Genomic DNA, 24,972 nt, shown 5'->3' on the forward strand with positions numbered 1-24,972 from the left:
TTGCACAAACCCATCCCACCTCCCGGTACTTCTGTCCGCAGCACGTCCCCTCCCAGTCCCTCCCAGGGGACTGGAGATGGATGGGAGGTGGCACGGCCGTGCCACCAGCAGTTCTGATGGCAGCTGTGGCCCCGTGTCCCCCGGAGCGGGTCCCAGTGTCCCACCCACCCTGACCCCTCTCTGTGACTGCGACGCCTGGGACCGTCTCGGGCAGCAACATCTGGTTTGCAAACCTGTGCAATATGCCAGCAAAATTAAACTCATCTATCAAAAAAGCAACAATGCAAAGGCAGCAATTGCTAAAAGCACCAATAACAACCAAACCCCAGGCTGAGTCGTTCTGTTACAAATGAGGCAGCAAGGACCAAACCTTCCTAGAGCAATTCTTTCTGTTCGAAGTCGTGTTACGGAGAGGCTGAGTAGAGACGTGGTCCTAGGGAAGCCAAACCTTTGCTGTTTGATGCTGAGGGTTTCTGGGGGGAAACTCTGTGAATTAGGAGCATTCAGGCTGGAGAAGAAACAAGCTGAGGGGTATGAGAGCTGTCTCTTCCTAAAAGACCCGAAGACATAAAGGCAGGCACTTTGGGCGATAGGGATGTGGATTCAGAACCGGCACCGGGGAGACCTTTGCTAAGGAGACATAGTTCTGTGGTGGGATTTAACATCATCCAACATTGCAAAGACCAGCGTGTAAATGGTTCTGAGGCAGCCTGGCCACATTTCTGGTGGATGAAATCAATTGGTGGCACCGGAATGTGAGAGCCCCATGGTCACTGCAGCCTTGGGGTGGGTGTCCCCAGCCCTGGTCACGCTCAGCGTGGTGGAGATGGCAGAAGGACCCCTGCAAATTACAGCCTTTTTTATACTGTCCGCCACCTGGGCGAAGGTACGGGGCTGGCTGGCTGTGGTCAGGCCTAGTGAGGCCATTCGTGGGCTTCTGGGCCCACCAAGCACCTGCACCAGCCCCCGGTTTGCAGCCAGGGGCAGCATGCGTCCCCACGGCCCTGGGCGCAGGGGGGCAGCAGGGGCTCAGTGGGGAGAGCACAGGGAGAAGGTGTTTGGAGCAGCCAAGGGACTGTAGCAACCTGAGGCAAAAGGGAAAGCATCTGGATTTTGAGCTACATTTTAATGGGAATTAAGTTAATGAGAAGATTGTGTCTCTCCCTCCATTCCAGCTATACCTGCTGTACCATGAGGAGCTACCAGAGCATTGCCCAGCGCTGAAATTCGCCTTCTCCCTGCTGCTGGGCACTGGGACAGTGCCACAACCGCCCTTCCTGAACAGGGCCACGTCCACCTTACCCTGGATTTGGTAAGGTTTGGCCTGGCGGCCCCTACAACAACACACCCTCTCCGAAATGGGACTAAAACTGGAATGGACATCCGTGGGGAGGGATCCCCGGGGTGCCCGGTCCCCAGCTCCATCCCCAGCCTCTTGCACGTGCTGTGCCGTGGAGCAAGGAGCCCTTGCAGCGGCAGCGGGAAGGCACCCGACCTCTGTGTGTGTTTTGGTAAGTGTTGAAACCCCCGCTGCGTCTCCCCAAGGAGCAGGTTAACCCCTTCTGCGGGGAGGCCGCAGCACAAAGGCTTCCTTCAGCGCAGGAACGAGCCCGCACCTCCGCTGCCAGGTCGGCGGGCAGGGACATGCCAGGAGCCACCGGGAATGTGCTGCCACAGCGTTCAGGAGATTAATTAATTACAAAGGGCATCTTTCATGGACGTAAACAGTTGCCTGGAGGCCTCCCTGGACTAATGGCATCTGGGTTTTATTGCAAAAGAGCCACTTGAAAAGACAAGAACCACAAAAATGTTTTTGGCAAGAGCAGCCACCAGTGGGCCCTGCCAGAATAAATGGATTCTGTTATTTTAATTTTAGTAGAGCTCGGGGCTTTATTTAATTACTTAATAGGAGAGGAAGACTCTCCTCAAAGGGAGCATTTGGGATTTGCGTGCGTATTCACGGTTGGCCCTTTACAGGGCCGTGCTGTGCCCCAGCAGCGCTGCCCGAGGTGGCCGTGGCCGTGTCCCACCAAAGCAGGAGGCAGCGCTGGGGCTGCAGCCCCTTCCCCACCCCAAAGGTCTCCATGGGACAGGGACGTCCCCTTCACTTTGGGGATTGGGGATTTTTCCCTTGCATCTGCTGCAGCACCCGGCTGGGGCGGGAGAGGCGCAGGCACAGTGTTGGTGATGTTGCACAGGGCTGAGCACCAGTGGTTACTGGTCCCAGCAGTGCACCAGGCACTGGGCTGGGTTTCCTGCTGGTGCAGTCCCTGTGTGAGGCCTTCACATCAGCACCTTCATGCTGGGGTCACGTCAGGACATCCCAGTAACTGGCCCCTAGCCCTCAAGCACTCCTGGTGCGGGAACCAACCTTTGATGTCGTGTTTATTATGGTTTTATATATCTTTATTGACTGTATAATGGTCCAAAATCTTGGCTTCATACATGTCCCAGGGGTGTTTCCAAGCGGGGTGTTGGCTTGACCCCAGACACAGAGATCAGAGTCCGTGGAGCCAGCACCTGATCTCAAGTCGCTGCAGGAGCCCAGTTCTGGGGAACAAAGCACTGCTTTATGTCAGGAACCCAAAGCACCGCATCAGGCTCCATCCTTACACGACCAAAACCGTGACACCTCTGGTGAGTGCAGCTCAGGCTCTGCATCGCACAGCCTGCAGGTTGCAGCGGGCGGTGAGACACAGAGGATGCGCGGGCATCGCTCACCCCCTGCACCTGGGCAGGGGCACCTGGCTCCAGCCTCCAGGTGCATTTTCCACCTTGCTCTGGCCTAAGCTACTGCTCCAACCAGTGGGTGCAGGCAAAGAAACTGGGGAGGGGGAAGAGAAGCCCCCCAGCAGCTTTTAGGGCATCCGAGGAGCCCTGGGAGGTTTCTGTGCACACTCTTGATGCATGGCCAGCCCAAACCCATGCCGTGCACTGCTGAGCCCTGCTTGGAGAGAGAAGGGGCAGAACGAGCACCCCGACCCCATTGCATCGTGCCACAGCCCTGGTCCCTTCCCCAGCCCATTGTAACACTTTGCCCTGCTTGGCACCACATCCAGCTTCAAGCCTCCGCAGACTGGGTGTGCTCCTGATTCAACGGCCACGGTTTGGGTGGGTTTTGGAGTGCCCGAAAAGCCAAGCACCCGAAAAGCCAGGCAGCGCCCGAGCTGGGCACCGGCGCTCATCAGTCCCTGATGCAGATCTCTGCCTCTCACTTGTGCACTGCCAATTCCATGCCAAGTGTTAAGGGGCTGGTAAGGATGCTGTGGCAGGGCTATGAGAACAGATCAGGGAGGGAAGATCACCCTAAGGGGCCGATTTCACCTCTCACCTCCGCACAGAAATACCGCCACAATTCCTGATGCCAGGATGGGGCCAGACACCGCGGTGACATGGGTGTGTGTGGCTGTAGCACAGCCGACAGCCCGGGGGGAAGCACGGAGCCTGCTCTGGCCCAAAGCCGTCGGATGAGGAGGGGGGGGGAACTGAGGCACGGTGAGCTCGATGCAGCCTCACGCCCCAGAGTGGTGCACACTCCTTCCTGTGCTACCGCAGCCACCAGCCTCTTGCTTCCTCTTCCTTCCCATCCCATTTCCCTTCCTCTTCCAAAGCACGTTAAGCATTTCTGCAGCAGAAATTTCTAAAAAAAAAACCCAACCACGCGATTGTCTTCCCCCACCCTCGGGCCCACGCTCCCAGGGGTGCCATTGCAGCCCCTACAGGAGATTGAAAAGAAAGATGCTCTGGCAGGAGTGACAACATAACAGTAGTGTGCACGTATAAATAAATGAAAAAACAGCGCCTAAAGCAAGGAGGCTTCCTGGCCTTCCTGTTTGGTCTGACAGCTCTAGCAAAGCTCTGACGTGGCTTTGGTGGGCAGTGAGGGCACGGCTGGGTTATGGGAGCCTCCTGCTTGGTCTTCCTTTAGATGTCAGGGGAAGTCAATACGTGGAAAGACCCACTCCAGGAATCTGGTAATGCAAAAAAGATACCCAGAGAAAACTGTGGGAATGAAGAAGCTGAAAAGAGTTTGGTAAATAATCAGCGGCATCCCTAAGGAACAAGGGAAGCCAGGCGTTGCTCTGTAGGACAAAACCCCAGCCCCAGCTGCCAGCAGTGTCAAAAGGGGACCTCCCAGGGCACAGATTTATTCTCCCCAGTGTTCCGGAGGGGATATCAACGCATAAAGCCAGTGCCTGCTAGTGCTGACCTGTACTCAGATGAAAGGGCCCCAAGGTTCCCGCTTCCTCTACACTTCTACGCCCCCCAAAACCAGACCTGGGGGCCGGGCACGGCACGGGCACCTTCTCCCTGCCCTGTGCATGGGGGGTGGCAGCAGGACGGGCAGGCAGGGAGCATGGTGTGTGGTGTTGCTCAGCCTCCTGCCCGGGTGAGATGCTCCCTCGGCGGCTCAGACCGCGTGGTGCTTGCTGACAGTCAGCGCTGGTGGCAGCTCCCGAGCTCATCCGTGCGGCGGTGCCGGCATTTGTTTGAGCAAGCCTCGGTGTTTATGTATCTCGTTACATCTGCAGCCGCCAGCATCTGTTTCCACGCTGCATCTGTCAGGCGGCATCTGGTCAGCGCCGCTGCCCTCCCCTCCTCTCCCTTCCCCTCTTGGATGAGGAACCCAAAATCCCTCCGGGCACGGCAGCCCCAAGGGGTGGCCAAATTCGGCTAAAACCAGCGCTGCTCTCGGGTCTCCAGAAGCCACTCCAAGGCACTGGAGCAGACCCGCTGCCGCTGGGGCACCTCCCGGACACTGGCTGTGGGCATCACCACGGCCAAGTCCTTCTCATGCTGCTCCTTTGCTTTTTCTCATTAATGCCTGGAGGACCAAATACTTAACAACTGTCCCAATTTTTCAAACAGAGACTAGCTGTGGCTGCAAGGTGTTTTCATCAGTTTACCTGTCACAGGATCACAGCTCCTGCCATGGCAAACTGCAGCAAAACAATTTAGGAGAACAACACCAGCCTGACACTGCGTGAAACCAGCACCCTAATGTGGAACCTGGGGGGACGTGGGGAGCCGTGGGTCTCTGCCCCAGACCCCACTGGGCTGCTTCAGTGCCTGGACAAGGAAAATGCCACTTCGGAGCTGGAGGTGTCCAGGGAGGCTCTGAGCTAAAAGTGCTGTCTGTGGCGAGGAGCAGCACTGCTGCCTGTGCCCGAAGCACTGCACCAGGGGGTCGGCTTTATTTGTAAAGAAAAATATGTATTAAATAACTTATATATACAAAATACATTATATGTATATATTATTTTAATTTATAATAATTTTAATAATTTTTAATTTATTTTATACAAAGCAGTTTCCTTAGTTTGCACCCCTGCTGCATGCCGAGCACTGCAGGCAGCTCCGCAGGCCTGCCAACACTTCAGCATTTAAGAAAGTCTCTCCAGAAAGCATCTCACTGCCCCCAAAGCAGGGAGCTGGGCACTCAGCTGTCACTGCAGCGTCCGCGGGTGACAGCCCAGCGCCGAGCTGAGCGCCAGGAAAAGCCTGCTTCCCTTCAGGGGAGCTGGGAAACCCATCAGAGGCGCGGCGCAGAGCGAGCGGCTCGTTTGCAAGGGCCCATGGCTGATGACGCCGTGGGTGCACGTGCTCCTTCCTGACTTTGGGGCCGTGAACTCACTCAGGAAGAGGAGGAGCAGGAGCGATACCTGGCCAAGGACTGGAGCTGCAGTGGGCTCCGGACGTGGGGTCGCTGCGCCCAGCTGCAGGCACACGCTAACGGGGGGCACGGGGGCTGCGGAGGGGCAGGTAGCAGCTGCACGCGGAGGGCTCTGTGCTCAGCAGCACGGTGCCCCCCCGTGCTGTCACTGCCCCCCGGGGCACACACTGATCCTAATTACAGCACACAAGCCCTCTGCCTAATTGCGCTGATTAATTAGTGATGGCCAGAACCCCTCTCAAGTGGTGCCGAGGGGCAATGCCAGCGTCCTGGTGCCCAGCACCTGTCTGGGAGAAGGACCCATGCCAAGGGGCTCCCGAGATGCGGCCGTGCTGGGACACATCTGGGACACAGCTGGGCACCTCCCGCAGCCCAGCGGTGCCAAAGTGCCACCGGCAGGCAGGAGCACCCCGGTGCCATCGGCCCTGCTGGGCATCGGTCTCGGCTGGAACAAGGACCTCGTCCAAGCCGAGGCCACCCTGGGTGGCACAGCCGTGCCCCGGGCTGCCCAGCTGGGCTTGCACCGGGGCCGTTTGTCATCTTCTGTCCCCTGGCACATTTCTGCACCCATTAACGAGGGCTGCGGGGTCCTGCCCGGTAAATCCCATCTGTGAGCCACCCACCCAGCAGATATGGATGACCGAGCTCCATGACCGAGCCCACCAGCCCTCGGCCACAGCCCCCTGCCCCACATTGCCAGCCTTTATGGGGATGGTAACACCAGCAGGCACCAGCTGAGGTAGCCTCCCCCTGTTGGCTTCACCACGTCCTGCCTTAGCCACCCTACAGCAGAGGAGCCCAACGGTGGCCTCCCCATGGTGGCCTCCCCATGGCCTCCCCCTGAGCTCCTCGCCCCTGCTCAGCACCCCTCCAGGCACTGCCTGCAGGCAGCGGGCGGGTTTGGGACACCCTGCGATGGGGAGCTCAGACCCTGCCCGACCTCACCACGCCAGCACCCAGCACCTCTGGCAGTGACCCACATGAACTTCTCCACCTTTCCACAGCCTCCCCAGCCCCACATTCCTGGCATGAGCTTAACAGCAGCAGCAGCCAGGGAATGGAGCTGCAGGCACGAGCTGCTCGCTGAACCCGCGCAGCACCAGCATCCCCGCAGAGGAGCAAGGCAGCGACTCCCGTGATGTCCTAAAGTTTCTAGTGCAGTTCCCAACTGAGACATGGTTCCTTACTTCCCGGATGGATTTGCTTGGCTAAATCCAGCCTTGTGGCAGCTGGTTCTGGTGGCTTTTTGGTGCTGGTTTTACTCTAAGTGTGGTGCCCTGATGAAGGCTGACACCGGTTCTGCTCTCTGCTTCTGTGATTGTGCAACCTGCTGATTGCCCCAGATGACACCACAGGAGGATTTTTCCCACTGAGACAATGGCAACGGAGGCAGTGCGTGGCTGACAGTGAATCCCATGAACCCAGCCCTCACCTAAAGCAAGAGGCTTACTGCAAGGTGCGTGCCTCTTGTGCCGTGGGAAGGGAGCTCCACGCCTCCTCCCACCACACCTTGCGATGCAGAAGGGTCACAGCCTCTGTAGGGACCCACATGGACGTCAGCCTGTGCCTCGCCCTCCAATCTGATGGTAAAATGCCCCGTTTGGGGGCCTGCCTTGCCATTCTGAAGGCAGGCCACTTTTTTTGTTCATAGTAAAGCTGTGTCTATAGGAGCTGATCTTTAGGAGCCTCGTGTGTAAACAGAGCAGGAGATAGCACGTGCTCTGAAAAGCTTACTGAGTAAAAATACAGAGGGATGAGGGACAAAAAGAAAGGAAGAAAAGCCTAAGTGAGCCAGTAGCAAAGTTGAGCCTGGTACAACAAAACCTCATGGCTGGTCTTCTTCCCTAAGAGCACCCCTGAAGTGTTGCACACCGACGCTCCCAAGCACCCTGTGCATCATGCAAAGCCCCCCAGCATCTCCCCAGGGGGACCAGAGCAGCACCTTTCCTCGTCACTGCTGGTGAGCCCTGCTGGTGGGCTCAGCCTGGCCCCTGCAGCCCAAAGCAATAAGCAGCTCCTGTACAGATTGCCAGGACCATACGCCTCAAGTGCATCACCTAAAGGGGAAGGATAAGGAACTGTTTATTGTTGGGAATGTCTCCCTCTCTAGGTCTCATTTTTTGATAAATTAGCTTCAGCTTCATTACCCCATGATATATTTCCCTTGACATTTAATTATACTTACCCCAAACACATTAAGCCAATCAGTCTGAACAGCTTCTTATTAATATGCAAATTTCGCCTTCGAAAACCTGGGAATCTGAAAAATCTCTTTAGGCTTCAATTAGGGCTGATCAGGAAGTTGGGCACCCCAAGAAATGCCCTCCTGCTCTGAGGACAGAGGGGGGTGGTGTGGCTGGGGGGGGCTGGTCCCACCAACACAGTGCTGCCTGATTTATGGTTGGGGAAGGGGACGTGGCTGTTTATGGCACCTTGGCAGGCCTGCCCTCATGAACACAGAGGTCGGATCCTACAAACCACGGTGGTGTTGGTGGCCCACCCCCATCCCGGCCCCAGCTGCCCCCAGCCCTGGGGACACAGTGGTGCCGTGCTGGGCACCACCGAGCCCCCAGCTGCGGGGCAGCCTCACCTGCACACCGCAGAGGATGCAGCAAAATCTCAGCCCTGGTTTAGCAAAACAAACAGGAACCCGGCTCCCCGTAGTGATGTTTGAGCGGGATGTGATTTGCATTGGGCAAATAAACGGAACCACGCAATTAGCCATCTGCCCTGGAAGAGATTTGGGTTTTGCTTTCAAGCATCGCTTTCAGCCCCTCTGTTCTCATATCCCCGTGAACACCACGGGATTTTCTACTCAGCAACCAACGGGGAATAAATTCATTGAGCCCTTCCTGTAAGTAATTGGAGGGAGACACAGGCACGGGCACTACAGCTGTGGTAGCTGCTGGCCTCCCAGACGGGTTTCCCGGGAATTACGCCCATAGGAAAGGGCTGCCCGAAACCGCTTCCAGCCCTTGCAGGGTTTTCAGCTCACCCCAAAAACCTTTACTTGGTCAAGCTGTAAGATTTCCTGGGAGCTGCTGATGACCCCAGCGTCTTTTCAGGAAGAAGCTACTGGTTGCATTGTATTTCAGAATAGCTGGCAGTCTTTAAAAAACACGATTCGCTGTAATTCCTTTTATTCACTACGGTTAGACACTAAAACTGGAACTACACTGCAGTCAGCAAAGTACATAAATAGTCCAATTTTGTAAAACAGCTCTCACGAGCAATGAAGAAACCCAATTTGCTATTCGCTATCATAAAAATATCTCTTTTAGTATGTAAATCAAAATAAAGTGAGCAGATAACAAAAAAAATAAACTCAACCCCACTGCTCTCTGCCCGAGAGCACAGGCAGCTGGCCCTGGGGAAGGGCTCGCCAGCCCTGTATAAATACATGCAAGAGCAAATCTGCTAAAAAATTGCAGCCTCCACTTTGTTTTCTGAAGGTCCCAGTTTATCCTTCGGCAGAAGAGGGAGGGCTGGGGAGAGGTCGGCAAGAAACACAATCCTTTCCTGTATAAACAGTATCGCTCGGGCTGATTTTAAGTGCATCATATGGCATATATTTCATGTGTGTATACAGAGGGAGAGAAGGAGAGATTTTTCAAGCCAGCTAGAGACGTAAAGCGATCTTATATCATCTAAAACCAACACCTCGCTCGGACTTCTGGCAGTTTCCCTTGCAGTCGTCCCTGCCACCACCGCCCCTTCCCCCCGGCCACCGGCGCACGCTGCAGCCTCCCCCATTATTTTTCACAAAGGCTTATAAATCACTGTGGAAACTCTTATTATCTTATTTTCCCTCTGCTTCCCTCTTGTCTGTTTTGAGAAAAATTAATGCATTTGTCTCCAGAAAAATGTGCAGTCTCTATAATTCAGTTTTAAAACAAGCACAACTAGCAAATGGATAGACCTCGGTTAGGAGACTCATTTTTCATGTGAGTAATTGAACCCTTCCCTTCGATTTTTCCTTTGGGTGTTAAAGACAACTGATGCCTTCCTGGAATTTTCTGAGGTCTAAAAAAGATGGAAGGACAGACAGGCAGACAGAAAGGAAAAGCAGAGGGGAGAGAGAGAGAGAAAGGAAGAAGGGAAAAGAAAGAAGAAAAGGAAGAAGATGAGGGAAAAGGAAAAATAAGGAAGGAAGAAGGGAACAAGAAAGAAGAAGAACAGGAGAAAAGAAGGAAAGAAAGAAGGAAAGAAAAAGAGGGGGAAGTCTGAAGCACATCTCAAAGCAGTGGTGGCCTCTACAGAGCGAACTTTGGGGATCTCAAACACCTCATACCCAGGGCACCCCTGCTGCCGACGGCACAGCCAGCTTTGCCATAATCCCTATCCATGCTGCAGGACTCCTGCACAGAGCAAGATGGTCCCGTGAGGAGCAGTAAGTAGGATGGTGGCTCTCAAACCACGCCACGCGCAGCCCCACACCGTGTCCTGGTCCCCGAGCAGCCCCGAGGCTGGCACCGAGGAAGTCGGGGATAATTCCAGCAAAGCCACAATCAAGCGAGCACTCAGGCCAGCAAAGTCTATTGTTCCTTTGTCTTTCGCTGCATTATCTCTGTCCCCTGGGAGCTACATTATTGCCTGCAATATATAATGCGATTTGCTTGTTTTCCATGTCCGCCTCATTTTTCTTCGACACAAACACACTTCAGACATGCACGCTCACAGCAGCGCACGCATTCTTCATGGGAACGAAATGGCCCAGAAAACGTCGCCGTGCGTTACAGATAGCGTTTGAAAATAAGCCTGCAGGGTCGGTGCAGTGAGGCTGGTGGGATCGGGTGCTGTGGGTCTGCAGAGCATCCCTGGGAATCCCTTGGATAGGAGAGGAACTGGGTCAAGGAACTGGTTTCAGGAGTGTGGCTGCACTTGGGAAGCTGCAGGCAACGTGAAGGAGGATGAAATGATGTCTGCAAATTGGAGGGATGTGGAAAATCACTGAATGGGGGTGATTTGGGAAAAAAAGAGGTGTTCTCCCTCCTCCTTCCCTTGGGAGGGGGAGTCCCTTCATGTTTCACAGACCAAAATCGGCACCCAGTGAGTGCCCGAACTGAAGCAGCTGCACAAGAGCGGCCGAAGCCTGAGATGCATTGATAATACCTGAAATGGGAAGAGGATGGGGGCTGAGGGCCCTGGGGGCTCTCGGAGCAGGGACAAGGCTGTTCCCTGTGCTGCAGGGACTCCGCGGGGCACAGCAGCAAGGTTCTGGGCTGTTTGGCTCCCAGTGGCAGCAGTGTAACGGGGGATGAGGCGCGCTGTCAGGGAGGTAAAATCATCCCCCAAGATGCTGGGGTGGAGTCCTAAGCAACTCGATAGCGATGATTTGGTTTTGGACCGTACTGCGATGTGCTCATTACTGCTGGAGACACTGCAGGTATATTTGTGCGTGTGCTTTATGAGAGAGCCAGACACCTGAAAGGACCCCTGCTTTTGAGAACAGAGGTTGTTTCTTAAATTATGCTGAGAAGTGACTTCTTTATATATCACCACACACTTCCTCCTGCTGCAAGGCCAAAAAATCCTTTATCTGTATTATAAAATAGAGAGACTGACCTCAGGCTATGATCTAAAATATATGGAGTCACACAAGTTTACCCTTGCAGTCATTCTTCATCCTTCCCGTGCCAATTCTTTGTCCTTTTGCTAAATGAAACTTTAATGGCTAGGAAAGGGCTGCCTACTTTCATTCCTGGAGCAAAGCAGTCAAGTGCAAAGAGGGCAAAAGTCTCCAGAAAATAGAAAGCTTAAAAAGATTCCTCGTAGCCTGATTTGCAAGTTCTGGGCAAGGCAGGGGCCAGTGCTGGAGAAACCGTGCAGAGCAATCTCACCCTGGCCTCCTTCAGCCCCACAGTCTATTAAGGGATTTTAGCCACAGCTCAAAAGGTCGTGCATTAAGAGCTCTTTTCTATGCTCAGCTATTCCACCTCCTCCCAGGGAATGCATCGCTGTCTCACCCGGTATCAAATAAAGCCATCTGACATATTTCAGGAATGTTCAGCTGATTGCAGATCTACATTTCATGAGCGCATTGTGCAGCAAGTGGGGGAAGAGGCAGAGCTGGAGCCCACCCGAGGTGGGTCCGGGCGATCTCCCCAGGCTCCCTCCACATCCCCCACAGGGGCAGAGAAGGGATGCGGAAGATACCACTTGGGCATCAGCCTGACACCAAGGTTTCTGAGAGGCAATGTAAATGTAATGTTAATGTAAAACAAATAATAGTAATAGTAGTAATAGTAATAATAATAATAATAATGGGCATTGACAAACTATGAACGGATGAAAATAAAACCAACTAGTGACCTGGGTTTTATGCACCAACTTGACTCATTCCGATACAGGTCATTAAAGTCTCCTCTTCCTGCTCAGCACCAAACTGAACGGGGCTGGAGGTGTCAGGTCAGCTCCCACAGGCACCCACAGCCCTCGTCCTGCAGGGACGCTCAGAGGCTGCTCAGCAGGAGCCACCTCCTTCCCAGCACCGTGCAGGGACCCTGCAGCCCTTCGTCTGCTCTGCAGCCACTTCAGAAAGCCCAGCCAGGACCCCTGGAGATGAAGATTTTGAAGCATGATCAAAGAGATGCACGGAGATAGCAAGGAGGATTAATGCTTTTCACAAAAGCTTCTTAGTTATCCCAGTGGGTCTTTTTTCAAAGGGGGCTAGGGGAGTTAGGCACTTAAACCTCACTCGGATCCTTTATTTAGCCTGCAAATCCTGTGCTGGAGCAGCGCAGGAGTGCGACCCCTGAAGCACCGCTTCCCAGGCGTGTCTGCCCAAGTGAAAAGCTGAATTGATTTGGGCTGGCTTGGTGGCCTCCTGCAGCTGCTCCTCCTAAGTAGCAGTGAGAACGAGCTTTCTGGTAGACACAGCTGAGGGTCCAATGTATTTAAAGAAATAAATATGGGCCCAACGACACACTGAACCCGCATGGGCTGTGTTCGAGTGCTCCAGCTCTGATTCACTGTGGCTAATGCTGGACGCAGAGCTCAGGGTCACAACCTGTGGCAGAGCCACCTCCAGCCAGGCAAGTGATGGCAGAGTCAGACTCATGGAAACACGGAATCACTTAGGTGGGAAAAGACCTCCAAGATCATCAAGTCCAACCTCTAACCGAGCACTGCCAAGCCTACCACTGACACATGTCCCTAAGCACTGCCTCTACACGCCTTTTGAGCACCTCCAGGGATGCTATTCTTCTCTGTTGGGTTTCTCTGCTCTCTCCAAAGAAGCTGCAGGAACCACTCATTTCATGGGTTTGGTTATATTTCACTGCTAATGTCTCCCTGTACATTTTTTCTCCATTGCTAGCCTTTTACAGTAAAAAAATGTAGAAAGAAGAGCTGGGAATTTTGTTCCCCGGATGGTTCGTGGTGCCTTGCTCATTGCAGCACCACTGCTCACGCTGTCCTGGAGGGTTGCAGCAGGAAAGCAACCCGGAAAGCAGGCACAAACAACAAACAAAGAACCGTTCTCATGCAAATGTCCCTCGGGACAGTAACAGCACCGATAAAAAGAAAAGGGCAGATGAGAACTGCACACCATGGTCCGGCCACAGGGGATGCTTTCCAAGCCTTCCCACCGGGTCCCCTGGCTTTCATTTCACGTCCCCGTCACCGCGACGTGGACACGGAGCCCGTCCGCTGTGCCCCGGCACAATGCGAGCAGGGCCGGTATTGTCGGGAGGCAGGGCGCACATACGATGTGCTATTGTCCCTAATTTGATTAATGAAGCGATCACGCTAACGGGGCACTCCACACACCCCCCGCACCTTGTTACGAACCCACGCCAGGAAATTCCCATCAGAGCATTAATTCGCCAGTACTTGCCTTTCCCAACCTTGTCAGGTAATTGTTTATGAAAAGATGAATGTATACAATAATACCGGGTGAAGGGAGCTGATGTATGTGGTGTTAATGAATGAAATAATCAGTTTGGTAATAACTGGCATGTGTATTTGTCAAAGGGAAGCCAGCAGGACATTAGCATTCTGCAGCCACCAAACCTTTATCTCCTGGGCTTGTGTTTGACAACCGCCCCCAGATAGTCCATGAATAAAATACAGAGTAGTACCCAGACATAATTAAACTGCCAATGTGGATGTACCTAAATGAACTTGATATCTTAATGACACCAGATAGCATGCGAGGAAGGAAGGCGGCGTGGAAGGGCTGTGTGTAATGACCGCAGCCAGCCCGGCTGGGGGCTGCCCGGAGCGCCCAGGAGCCCTGCTCCAAAAACCCTCCCATGCCCCAGCATCTCTGCACCAAATCCTCACCGGAGCACCCGCTCCTCCAGAGACCTCCGGCATGCTATTGTGCAGCACAGATGGGATTTTAGGATCACTTAACATGATTAAATTACCAGACATATCCCTCTTTATTTTCTTCTTTTTAAAAACTTTCAGCACGGAAACTGCATTGCAAGGAAAAGCCACTCACTGGGGACGAGCTGCTCAGAGGACGGGGACCACATCCCCAGGTAGCTCAGCGGCATGTGCAGAGCCACAACTCATCCTCATCTCCATCAGCTGCCGCCGGCAAGCCAGATGCTTCTGCTCCCAGCAGACATGGGGTGCGATCCTGCACCTGGAGGCTGCTGAGCACCCTCCTGCGGGCACCGCAGCTGTCCCGAACGAGCTGCCCTGCAGCTTTGTGCAGCTTGTGGGTGTTTGCTCAGAGAAGGCAGGGTTCAGCCCCCTCCTTCGGGGAGGCACCGCGCTCAGTTCACACGCTCAGGAGGTAATTGCCACTTATTGCTCTAATGGTTCCCATTTTAGCAGCAAATGAGCAATGTACAGTAAGTATCAGTCTTATTAAAGAAATCATAATGGGAAATTAGAGCACACACTATGGGGAAGGAACACTCCCCTGGTTACGTGGGATGTGGCCGTGCTGACATTTGACAGCAGCACAGTGCCTGCCCGCTGCTGCCCGAACTCCAATTTATCTGCACACAATACGGTCAGTGCGTAGGAGAGCCACCGGCTGCACGCAGCTCGGCCTGGGCTGCAGGGACTAAACGGATGGGGCCACTCAGAAACTGCCCTGAACACATCCTGTCTCCTTCTAAGAGGAGATAAGGAAGCACCACTTAATGAAGAAGTATGGCAAATTATGGGGAAAATATTTTAAAAATGGCCAAACAGTCTGGACCACGACAGGGAAAGCCAATGCGGAGAGCAACCCGCTGGAGTTAGCGCGATGTAGGAGGATATATTGAGGTGTTAAAAAAGGTAACTCCTACTTGGGCCAGAAAAAGGGAAAAAGTGGCACCAGTGTGTCCCAGGGCTGCCAGGGGGACAGGAGGGACCTGCTCACCATGACACAGCTCGAGAAATGACACTTGCCCTTGGGAGGATGTCAGAGAGGCAGCGAAAGAGCTCCGGGTCCCTGCCAGGTAAACCCTTCATCTTGCTGCACCCTGCCCAGTTTCCCCTGCTGAATGCTCGGCCCTGGCTGCCAATTATTTAACCATTGCTTTCTTTCACGGGAAAGGCATCCCCGTGGTGCACCCTCATTAGCCAGTAATGGTGATTTCATTAGATTAAATAACTCCGATGATCCCCGGAGACCAACTGCACTTTAAACATAGAGCCGCGGAGTTAGAATTACTGTTATTTAACATTGATTAGATTACGAGGCAAATCCAATTTTTCCCCTAAACATATGATGGCTACGATTTGCTGAGCAGGAGACGTTCAGGACGGCATTCCTGGAAATCCACGGCAGGGGGGCTGTGCCCAAGTCAGCAGTGCAGGACTCAGGCTGGAAGGACTCGCTCCAAAAACAGGAGCTGCAGTGTGTGGATGATGGGATCGGCTACAGTGAGATGCAGACAGACAGACTGACAGACAGACAGACTGCAGTGAGTCTGCAAAACTCCCCAGTCTGATAAACCTGGCTTTGTACTGGGGATGTGTATAGGAAAGGGAAGGCTCCATCTGGTTCCTGGCAGGGCAGGGTGGCCGTGAGGGTGACCAGGAGCAGAGTGGGACCCATCAGGGCGCTCATCCAGGTCTGGCCATGGGGAATTTGGTAGAAGCTCCCAGGGCTGGAGGGGAAGAGAAGGAGCCGTGTCCCCAGCAGCTCCAGCCAGCAAGACTATCAGTGCCTTCAGGGAGAACCAGCATCCCAGGCACAGACGCCAAGGTGAATCCAGATGGAGGGGAGAAAGGAACCTGAGGTGAAGCATGACATGGTGGCCCCTCTCACCTCTCCCCTGCATCCCTATAGAAACACCCTCTGCAGAGGAAACCCAATCCCGACATGAGGCCGGGGGTCCCCAGGCAGCTCTGCCTGAGGCCGCCAGGGCTCTGGAGCTCAGCTGGGAGCCCCGCACGTCCCCTGCTGCCCCCATCCCTCTGACGGGCTCCAGGGCCCCGTTGCTCAGGTCCCCCATGAGGACAGGGTGGCTGTCACCTCCTCAACACCTCCATCCCTCGCAGCTGGCTGTCACTGGGGGAGAGTCCAAGCCAAATTCCTACAAGATGAATAGTAGGGTTTAAATTACACCTGGAGCAAGGGGGAGCAAGCGAAGGTCCTACTAGCTGTGGGGCAGAGAAGCTGAGCAGCCTGCTGTCCCGTACCTCCTCGAGATGTCCGGACTCCTCTACCCAACTGTCCCTGATGTCCCGGAGAGCCCCTAGGAGCAGCCAGGGCTCAGCAGGTCACACAGGCTCCTTCAGCCAGGTGTGGGCTTTTGCAGTGCGGCTGGGTTTGGCCAACACAGCCGAGGGGAGGCCAATGGCTGCTGCGTGGCTCCATCACTGCCGCAGCCCCTTGAGTCACCAGGCTGCACGGATGGGGGTCTGGAACGGGGACACGTCCGGGCATCAGCTGCAGGCGGCAGGTTGCTGTCACTTGGCCGAGCACCCCGCGTGTAATTGGGAAGCGATGAGCAGATGAATCCTATGAAAAGCAGAGGCACAGCCCCTGAAATCCACACCCAAAGGCTTTGCTTGCTGGGTGCTCACATGGGGCTGCTGCCCACATCCCACCAGGAGGGATGGGGCCCACACCCATGGTGCTGGAGGCGGTCAGACTCATTTAACAGCTGTGCTCTGCATCTGAGTCAGGCTGGGAAGTCCTTTCCCCTTCTTGGCCCTTTTGGGGGCCCCCAGGCGTGCACATCCCACTAAATCCCTTCTCTCTGAGTCCCTTCCTGCGGACTCCCTGCGGGAGGCAGAGCCCAGAGAAAGCAGGCGGGGTGGCATCATGGCACATTGCGATTGCAGTGCTGAGGCTGAGCAGCTTTAGCAAAGATCTTGGTACTCTGTGAGCTAGCCCCTTCCACAGGCAGGGAAATCGAGGCTTGGGACAGACCTGGCCTTTGCTCACCATCACTCAGCCAGGTTGAGGGAGCTTCCCAAAGCCTGTTGAGATGCGAAGCAGAGACCTTCTCTCGCTAATCCTGTGCTGCAGGGGTCAGGACACAGGGCTTCCCTGCAGTGGAAAATCCAGGCGCCTCCTTGCTTGTTTTACCTTGAGCAGAAACATGGGGATTCTTCCCCAGAAAAGGGCTTCCCAAACTTCTCAGGTCAGACAGTGCGAAGGCATTTCACTAATGTTGAAAGATACTCATCTATGGTGCTAAATGTTACAATACAATAACATGAAAGTGAAAATGAAATGTTAATGACAAAATGCAACATTTTGGAGCTCAAAGATGCGCGTGTGAATGCACACACACATATAGACCATCAGATAAACACGGAAGTCAAAACAATTGGTTTTGATATTTTCCCATAAAAGGCTCCCCCAGCAAGCATAGGATCCGGGAGGGTGCCCTTTTCCAGCTGGAAATGTCAGAACAAATCACCCTGACTTTTTGAAATTTTCAGCAGAGAAATGTCCTGCCAGACGAAAAAATAATAATAAAAACTGAGCAGCTTCAGACAGTGCAGGCGCCTTGGAAACTAAAGGTCTCTCCCCAGGGGAAGGCTGCGGACACGACTGCTCCCAGCCACCGGTCAGGGCAGGGGACACTGCTCCAGGAGGTGGCTCAGTGGGACCTAGCTGAAGCTGCTCCCTAGAGGGAATGACACCCACGTGAGGTTTTACACCCAGTGTCTCCTCCATCTCCCATGAGAAAGCAGGCAGCAGCCCTGAGTCCAGGGGAGCTCCAGTGGGGAGCTTTATCTCCGCAAGAGATGGCATTGCAGCAGAAAGAGCAGGTCATGAATCTCCTCCAGGAAGCGAGAAGGATGGGCTTGCCATGCACGAAGGGCAGCGGTGATTACTTCTGCTGAGAGATTTCCTCCTGCAGAATCATGTTTGATGAAAGAAACACCGAGAATTATTCACTTCCTCGAGCATCTCTGTCTCTGTTCTCTCTGTGGATGCTGTCCTGCTAACGCACCCCTTGGGGAATCGCATGGGTTCAGCCGGGTGCAGCTTGGGGTGAGCGTGTTTTACTCCAAACCACAAAAACCTGAGCTTCCTGGGCAGGGGACTGTGCAGGGACAGCAGCCAGGACACCGGGGTGGCCCTGGTCCTACAGACCCTGCACGAGCAGCCCCACTGACCCAACAGGGCTTTGTAACAGGGTAAGAACCACATCCTCCAGCCCTAGGAACGTAACTTTAACTGCAACCTAATCTGCTTCCCTTCCCTAATACCTGCGCGTAATGAGAATTTGCAGAGATTTATGGCCACAGCAACGGCCCCTGTTCCCCCTCGCCAGCCTCTTCTGTTTCACTGCGCAGGCAGTTTGGGTTACCTCAATGCTCTCCAGGGGAAAAGCGTAATTAGCAGCTCAGGAGTTTTAATGCAGATGTCAGGGAGGGAGCACGGGGGGGTTCTTCTCAGGTTTGTTGATCACTTGTTCGTTGCTCTGAACTCTTTGGAAAGGACCCAGCTCCCTTCCCCCTCCCCAGACCCAACTGCTCTTATTAGAGACTTCAAAAGGTCGGGGTGAAATCCTAGCTGGGCTGCGGTCAGCGGGCACATTGGTGGGGACGGCGCAGCGGTCCCGCACCCCAGACCTGACCTAATTACTGCCAGGAGCCCCCAAAGGCAGCGGAGCCGATGGCAGGAGGGAGGGCTGCCTGCTGGGCTGGGATTTGCAGGATCTGACCTCAAAGGAGGACTCGCGATTTATAAGCAGGGTGAATTCGCTGCTTCTCAGAAGAGCATCGCAGTTTTTGCCATAAATGGGCTCTGGCCCCAGCCAGCTGGAGCCTCGCACTGCTTTTCACGAGGCACGGCTCTATGAATTTAGCTGACAAAATCTTGGACAGTCGAGGCCATATTTTCAAGATTGCTCAGCACCAGCAGGCAGGGCCGGGGGAGACCCAGCTGCAAGGAGACCCAAGTGCCCCAGGGCTTGGGCAGAGCTGTGGGGTGGACGAGGACAGTGCCGTCCCCCTCCAGCCTCCTGCAACCAGAGACCGGGGTGTGAAGATGTGCTGAGGAGGAGGACAGGGCCTACAGACTTCTGAACTTCCTCATGTAGACCATAGGATCTGCAGAGAAGAGTCCAGTAAAATATTAATGACTTATTTTGATGCTTGCTGATGGGAATGGGGTTGACTTCACCCTGTACGCCAACAGGGGAACTCATCCCATCATCAGGAATGGACACAGACCCTGGAAGTAAACTTCTTCCCGACCAGAAAACAAAAGTAATACATATGGATGCAAAACACCTAAAAGCACCTCCAAAAATAACAACGCTTTTGGGTTTATTTAAGGAATAAGAGGGGAAAGAGCCCAGCCCCATCTCTTTGCACTTTGATGTCACTGGGATGCCACGTCCAGACGGTGCCATCAGGCATGTACACTAGATGGCACTCCACCTTGCTGCGAGGGGATGGCGAGCAGAGGCTGTCCTAAGGCTCCTAAACCATGAGATTAGTGGGGACATAGCCACTGAAAGCCACTTGTGACAGGGAAAGGTCCCTCTGTAGCTGCCTCCCTGGTGCTCTCATCACCTCAGAGCCATGGTACCACCCAGGTTGGAAAAGGTCTTTGAGGTCATCAAGCCCAACCATCAGCCTGACCGATGGCATCCCAGCACTACACCACGTCTTGTAAATACCTCCAGCAATGGGGACCCCACTGCCTCCCTGGGCAGCCCCTTCCAGTGTTTGCCCACCCTGTCTGTGAAGAAATTCTCCCTGATATCCAATGTAACCCACCCCTGGTACAACTTGAGGCCGTGCCCTTGCATCCCGTCACTTGCCGCCTGAGGCCTGTGAGGCCTGCCCTCAGCCTCCTCCTCTCCAGACCGAGCCGCCCCAGTTCCCCCAGCGGCTCCCCCCAGCTCCTCTCTGCCAGCCCCTTCGTGGCTTTGCTGCTCTCCTCTGCCCAGGCCCGAGCAGCTCAGTGCCCTTCTGGTGCTGAGGGGCCCAAATCTGAACGTGGTGCTGGAAGTGCGGGCTCACCGGTGCTGTGCACGAGGGCACAAGCCCTTCCCTGCTCTGCTGGCCGTGCTGGTCCTGAGGCCAGCCGGGGTGGTACTGGCCTTCTTGGCCACCTGGGCATGCTGCTGGCCCATGGGCAGCCAGCTGCGGACCAGCACCCCCAGGGCACCTTTCCAGCCATGTCCCCGAGCCCGTGTTGCTGCACGGGGTGGTTGTGACCCAAGAGCGTGCTCTCAGCTGGCCAAACACAGCACAGAGTGTGACAGTCCCTGGCTGGACCGAGAGGAGCTGGGAGCTGCCAGTGAATCTGGCCCTAAACGTGGCTGTGTTCAGGCTTCAGGACCTCTGCCAGCAGGGCTGGTGGGCTTCATCTGCTTGGGGTGGTGTTTTACCAACAGAATAGCACAAGAAGCTCAGAGCCCAAATGCCACCTTATCTCTGGAAAGAGGTATCACAGACACACAACCTTGCAGCACAAGGCAATGACATCCCTTCCATTTTACAGATGGGCAAACTGAGGCACACCAAGACATCAGCCAAGCCATAGAGTGCAACCTTCAAACTATTTCAAACCTTTACCAAAATATCCTGGAGTATCTGAGTCCAGATCCCCCCCCCAGAGGCAGCAGTGAAGCACGTGAGCATCAGAACCAGTTACAGTCCTTTTATAACAACTCTTTGGCCAGGAGACCAACGCTGTCTTTGCGCCTGTCTCAGCCTATCTCCACCTGTTGTTTACACTGAATTATCTGTGCTTTGGGGCCTAGACCATCTTTTGTTCCTTTTTTATACAGCACCTGGCACAATGAACTCAGTACAAGATATCTGATTACACAGTTAATAAATAAACAAGGACCTTGATCGTCTTTAGCATGTGGTTGTCCAAGGCTGCAATTTTCAGAGAAACTGCTGCAGGCTGCGCCCAACGCTATTAGAAATTCAGATGTGTTTGGGAGACGCGATGTTCTCAGGACAAGGAGCAGGAGTTGCTCAACCAGAACTGCTTACAAGCAGGCGTGCACCTACCAGGGAGCAGAAAACCAAAACAACTCAAACTCAGTGTTGAATGGCACGAGCCACGTCCTGGGCAGGGCACATTCTGAATGCCCCACCAAAGACCTGGTGCTCCTTGCAGAGGCTGCAAGGCTGGGTGATAAGATCACTCCAAGGTGACTATTGCTACAGCAGCTCCCTCCCACAGATGTTTGCATCAAGGTCCTTTCTCCTGATGGCTGCTCTGCTGTTCACGAACTGTACTCGCTCCCCAAAGTCTCCTCTGCCACCATCCATGCCCTCCTGTCCCCCACGCCCACGCACCCCTGCTCACTTCCAGGAACACAAAGCAGTCCCTGATGGTGCTGCTGAATTACGGGGACCACAAAGCCCCCTGGACCTCCAGGCCATCCACCACTGCAGGAGTGGTCCAACTCCTCTGTCCCCTGGGCTCCGATTTCACTGTGACTTGGGGCTGGGAAAGTGCACCAGAAGGTGGGATGCAGCTGCAAACAGCTGCTCCCCCTGCTCTCAAACAAACCTCCTTGTTCTCCATCCCAGACCTCTTCTGAGACATTCTCTGTTCCCTTTGACTCAGAAGCATCGCTGGTTGCCTAGACTAAAAAAAATGAAGGAAAAAAAAAAAAAGCCTTGGAGAAAAATCCCAAGAGGACATTAATTAGGAGACAGAGAACTCCCCAGCTCTGGGAGCACCAGGGAGGAGCAACGCTTAAACTCCCAACCTGACGGGGTAACTTTGAAGCACCTTTCATCTCCCCCTGGATCGGGTGTAATCTAATGACATTAGCTTGGCTTCGCTCTGGTGGAATTGGCACTGGTGTTGCAGAGGCAGGGAGATTAAAACATATGAAATAAATGTTCCTGGGGTGACTGACAGTCTAATGACATTCCAACAGGCAGCTCAATCAGCACGAGACTAACAAAGGATCAGAGGGAACCAGCCAGACTTGCAATGTCACCCACAAACACAGATTTTGTTTTTATTCCAGCCTTTTTTTTTTTTTCCCCACTTGACTGGATTAGCCCCCATTCTGGAGTTGTCCCCAGGCTGTATACAGCCGTACGAGGGGTGGGGGGTGGCAGCTGAACACTGTTAAAACACATGCTCACCTGCTATTGAACTCTGGGAGCTCAATAGCCTTGTTCAGGGCTGAAGCAGCGATTTCTGTGCTGGGAAGTCAATGAGAGCATTGTGGGCTGCCCCCTCCCTCCTTTTGTCCCCGTACGAATAGGAGACTTACAACCCCGAAACAGAGAAAGCTGCTTTCGGCGCACAGCTTCCCTTGATATTCAACCCACACACGAGCACAGAGGTGTCACACTTACCAAATTAAATCACTCAGATTGTTTTTTTTTTAAATCAGCATCTCTGTAGGACAGCTGCCTTCCTGCCCAGACACAATGCCAGCTAAAAGGGGAGCGATTATTCCACTTGATTAACGGACAGCACTGTCCATTGCTTTTGTGCACTGGGGCACCCCGGGACTCCCCTGAGCCAAGCTCCCACCTCCATCCACCTCCAGGCACCGCCATCTAAGTGGTGCTTCGGCAACACCGCGCTGCTGCTGCAGCCCTGGCTCATCGCCCCGGTCATCCCGCACCACGCACAGCATCCCACAGCTGGCACTGGGGATGCTCTTTTGTTTCCAGGAGGAACCGCGGTCCCCTTCATGCCCAAGATCCCATAGCCATGGCCTCGATGTCTGCAGGTGGCACCCCTGTGACAGCCCAGCCCCGTGCTCCTCAGGGACCTGTGACCAAGCCTGGGGTTCCCATCCCCACTGCTTGGTGTCAACCGCAGCGAGCAGCCAACAAGCAACCTGTGTCACTGCAAACAGCCAGGAGCGTTTTGTTCCCTTCGACAGGGCGCTCGCCGGCCGTGCCGGCTTCCTGCAGGCGCTGAAAGCAAACCCAAGTGTTTATACCTTGTAATGATGCTGTTTAGTCTGACTGCTGGGAAACAGAAAGGCACGTGAAACCTAAGACTCTGATGCCAAAGATAAGAAATCAGGACCCCTGGCAAACATCTGGTGATTTCCCCGGCACTGAACCCTCATGAAAGATTACAAAAAACCCATGGAGAGAGAGAGAGAGGTGGTTTTTTTTTTTTTTTGAGTATTTACAACGGGCTGGTCACCGGTTACCAGCGGGCCGACACCGCAGCTCTGCCATCACGACGGGACTGTGTGCGTTAGCAAAGATTACTCATACAAGCAAAGCTGGCAAGATTAGGTCTCAAAGGAATAATCCCATACAAAGAATTCACTGTACCTCAGCCTCCACAGGGCTAATAAAAAATGGTGAAATTCAGTACATCAAATACCAGCACAAACAAACTGCAGCAATTAATGGGAGCACTCATGTACCAAATGCTAAAACATAATGATTACACAAACAGCCTGCAGGGCAGCACCTCGAATGAGTAAGAGCTGCAAGATCAAGACCAAACCTCTGGAAAATTAAATCCCCTGTGCTGAGGACCGCACTATGCGTTAAATGCCCGTGGCTCCTCCTCTGTCTAGGTCTGCTCTCCTTGCCCAGGCACCGATTCCTGACCCAATCGGGGCTATCCCACCCCTGCCTGCTCCCTGGGGCTTCGAGAACATCCTCAATAAATGAGCTTCTCTGCATATCCACCATAAATTTCAGTAGATGCCACCCCAATGCCATGTGTTTATTTTTCAAAGTCAAGGCTTGATTAAAGTTCTTGAGGTTTGCAGATTCCTTTTAAACATTTCCTCTCTGATACAGGGTCAGCATGTGGAAATTGGATAAGTGCGCACTAAAAATATAATTCTGTAGACAGCTCCAGCCCACACAAAAGGAAATCTTTCCTCTCGGAGAACCCACACTCTGCTGCCTGCAGAAACCCGGCGCGTTCCTGACACCGGCGGATACACAAGGAGGCTCATCGCTTCCACGTGTTAAGACTTTACATAAACACTCGGACTGTCAGTACTATCCTACTCCACATTTCAGTACTGTCACCACAAGCTGAGCCAAAATCAGCCTCTCTTCTCTGCTAATAGTGGGGCTTAACTTGAAAGCAAAACGAGCTCCAGGGGTACCCCAAATCCTCCCCTTTTTGCTTGTGCATTCACGAAAGCCACAAACATACACTCACTATGCACAAGAGCAGCTTCTCCCGCGCCCTAAGCAATCCTTTCCGCAGGGATCTACCAGCATATGCTCCTCTTAACTTTAAAACACACGAGAAAAACATCTGAACACCAATAATGACAACGCTGCCCCTTGGCCTTGCCATTTGCTTTCTTTTAAAAGGGACACCTTTCTTTGGTTTAACCAAACACTGATTAATTGAAAGAAGAACCCCAGCTACTTTTTTTTTTTTTTTTTAAGGCAGGTGAACACAGCGACTGTGCTCCTGGCTCTGACGGCTTTGATTACCCGTAACAGGGCTGCTGCAACATTTGCCTGGGAAATATGGGAAAGGTGCTTTTAGGGGCTGTGTCCGCAGGCTGCGGGTGGCAAGAGGCGGCAATAGGATGCTGTGCGAGGGGTGGCTCGGCTGGGACTCGGGCGACCAGCGGGTTTCCCAAATCCACAGACCCGAGGTTTGGGGCTTTTCTCCCAGCCCCCAGCATCCCCCTCACATCCCCGGGGCGAGGGGAGCATCCCCAGGCAGGAGCAACACTGGGGGCTGGGGACCGGGGGCAGAGGGGGGACTGGGGATTTGGGGACTGGGGTGGCGGCGAGCAGGGAGCGGGATCCGGGGGGGGGAGAAGCGGGCTCCGGGGGGCTGCGGGGCTGGGGGGAGCGGGGGAAAAGGCTTGGGGTCGGGGCTGGGGGAAGGGGCCGGGAGGCTCGGCGGCCAGCGGGGGGCAGTGCTGGCTCGGGCATGGCCCGGCCCGGCCCCGCGGCACGGCTGCCAGCCCCGTCCCGTGCCGCGC

At 54.1% G+C, this 24,972-nt stretch overlaps 1 protein-coding gene and 2 long non-coding RNA genes across 51 annotated transcripts in view; 1 reads left to right on the forward strand and 2 right to left on the reverse strand.

Annotated features, from left to right (window-relative positions):
- Positions 1-2,438, forward strand: part of LOC308179825 — a 185,499-nt gene extending 183,061 nt beyond the window's left edge. For 19 of the 49 annotated variants that reach the window (XR_013940557.1, XR_013940590.1, XR_013940591.1 and 16 more), the window contains one exon: positions 1,176-2,437. This is a non-coding gene — a long non-coding RNA (uncharacterized lncRNA). Of the gene's footprint in view, positions 1-1,175 lie in introns of all 49 variants that reach the window. The other 30 variants (XR_013940558.1, XR_013940582.1, XR_013940583.1 and 27 more) reach the window with 5 other exon arrangements.
- Positions 1-24,972, reverse strand: part of LOC308179824 (heparan sulfate glucosamine 3-O-sulfotransferase 3A1-like) — a 31,749-nt gene that overhangs the window by 5,066 nt on the left and 1,711 nt on the right. The gene's annotated exons all lie outside the window — the stretch shown is intronic.
- Positions 14,923-24,971, reverse strand: LOC308179828. Its single transcript, XR_013940610.1, has 2 exons — positions 16,271-24,971; positions 14,923-16,164 (listed from the first exon to the last, which is right to left on the reverse strand). It is a non-coding gene; the product is annotated as an uncharacterized lncRNA (long non-coding RNA).

This window comes from Anser brachyrhynchus (assembly GCF_964034855.1).
Source record: "Anser brachyrhynchus genome assembly, chromosome: 18".
NCBI lineage: Eukaryota > Metazoa > Chordata > Aves > Anseriformes > Anatidae > Anser > Anser brachyrhynchus.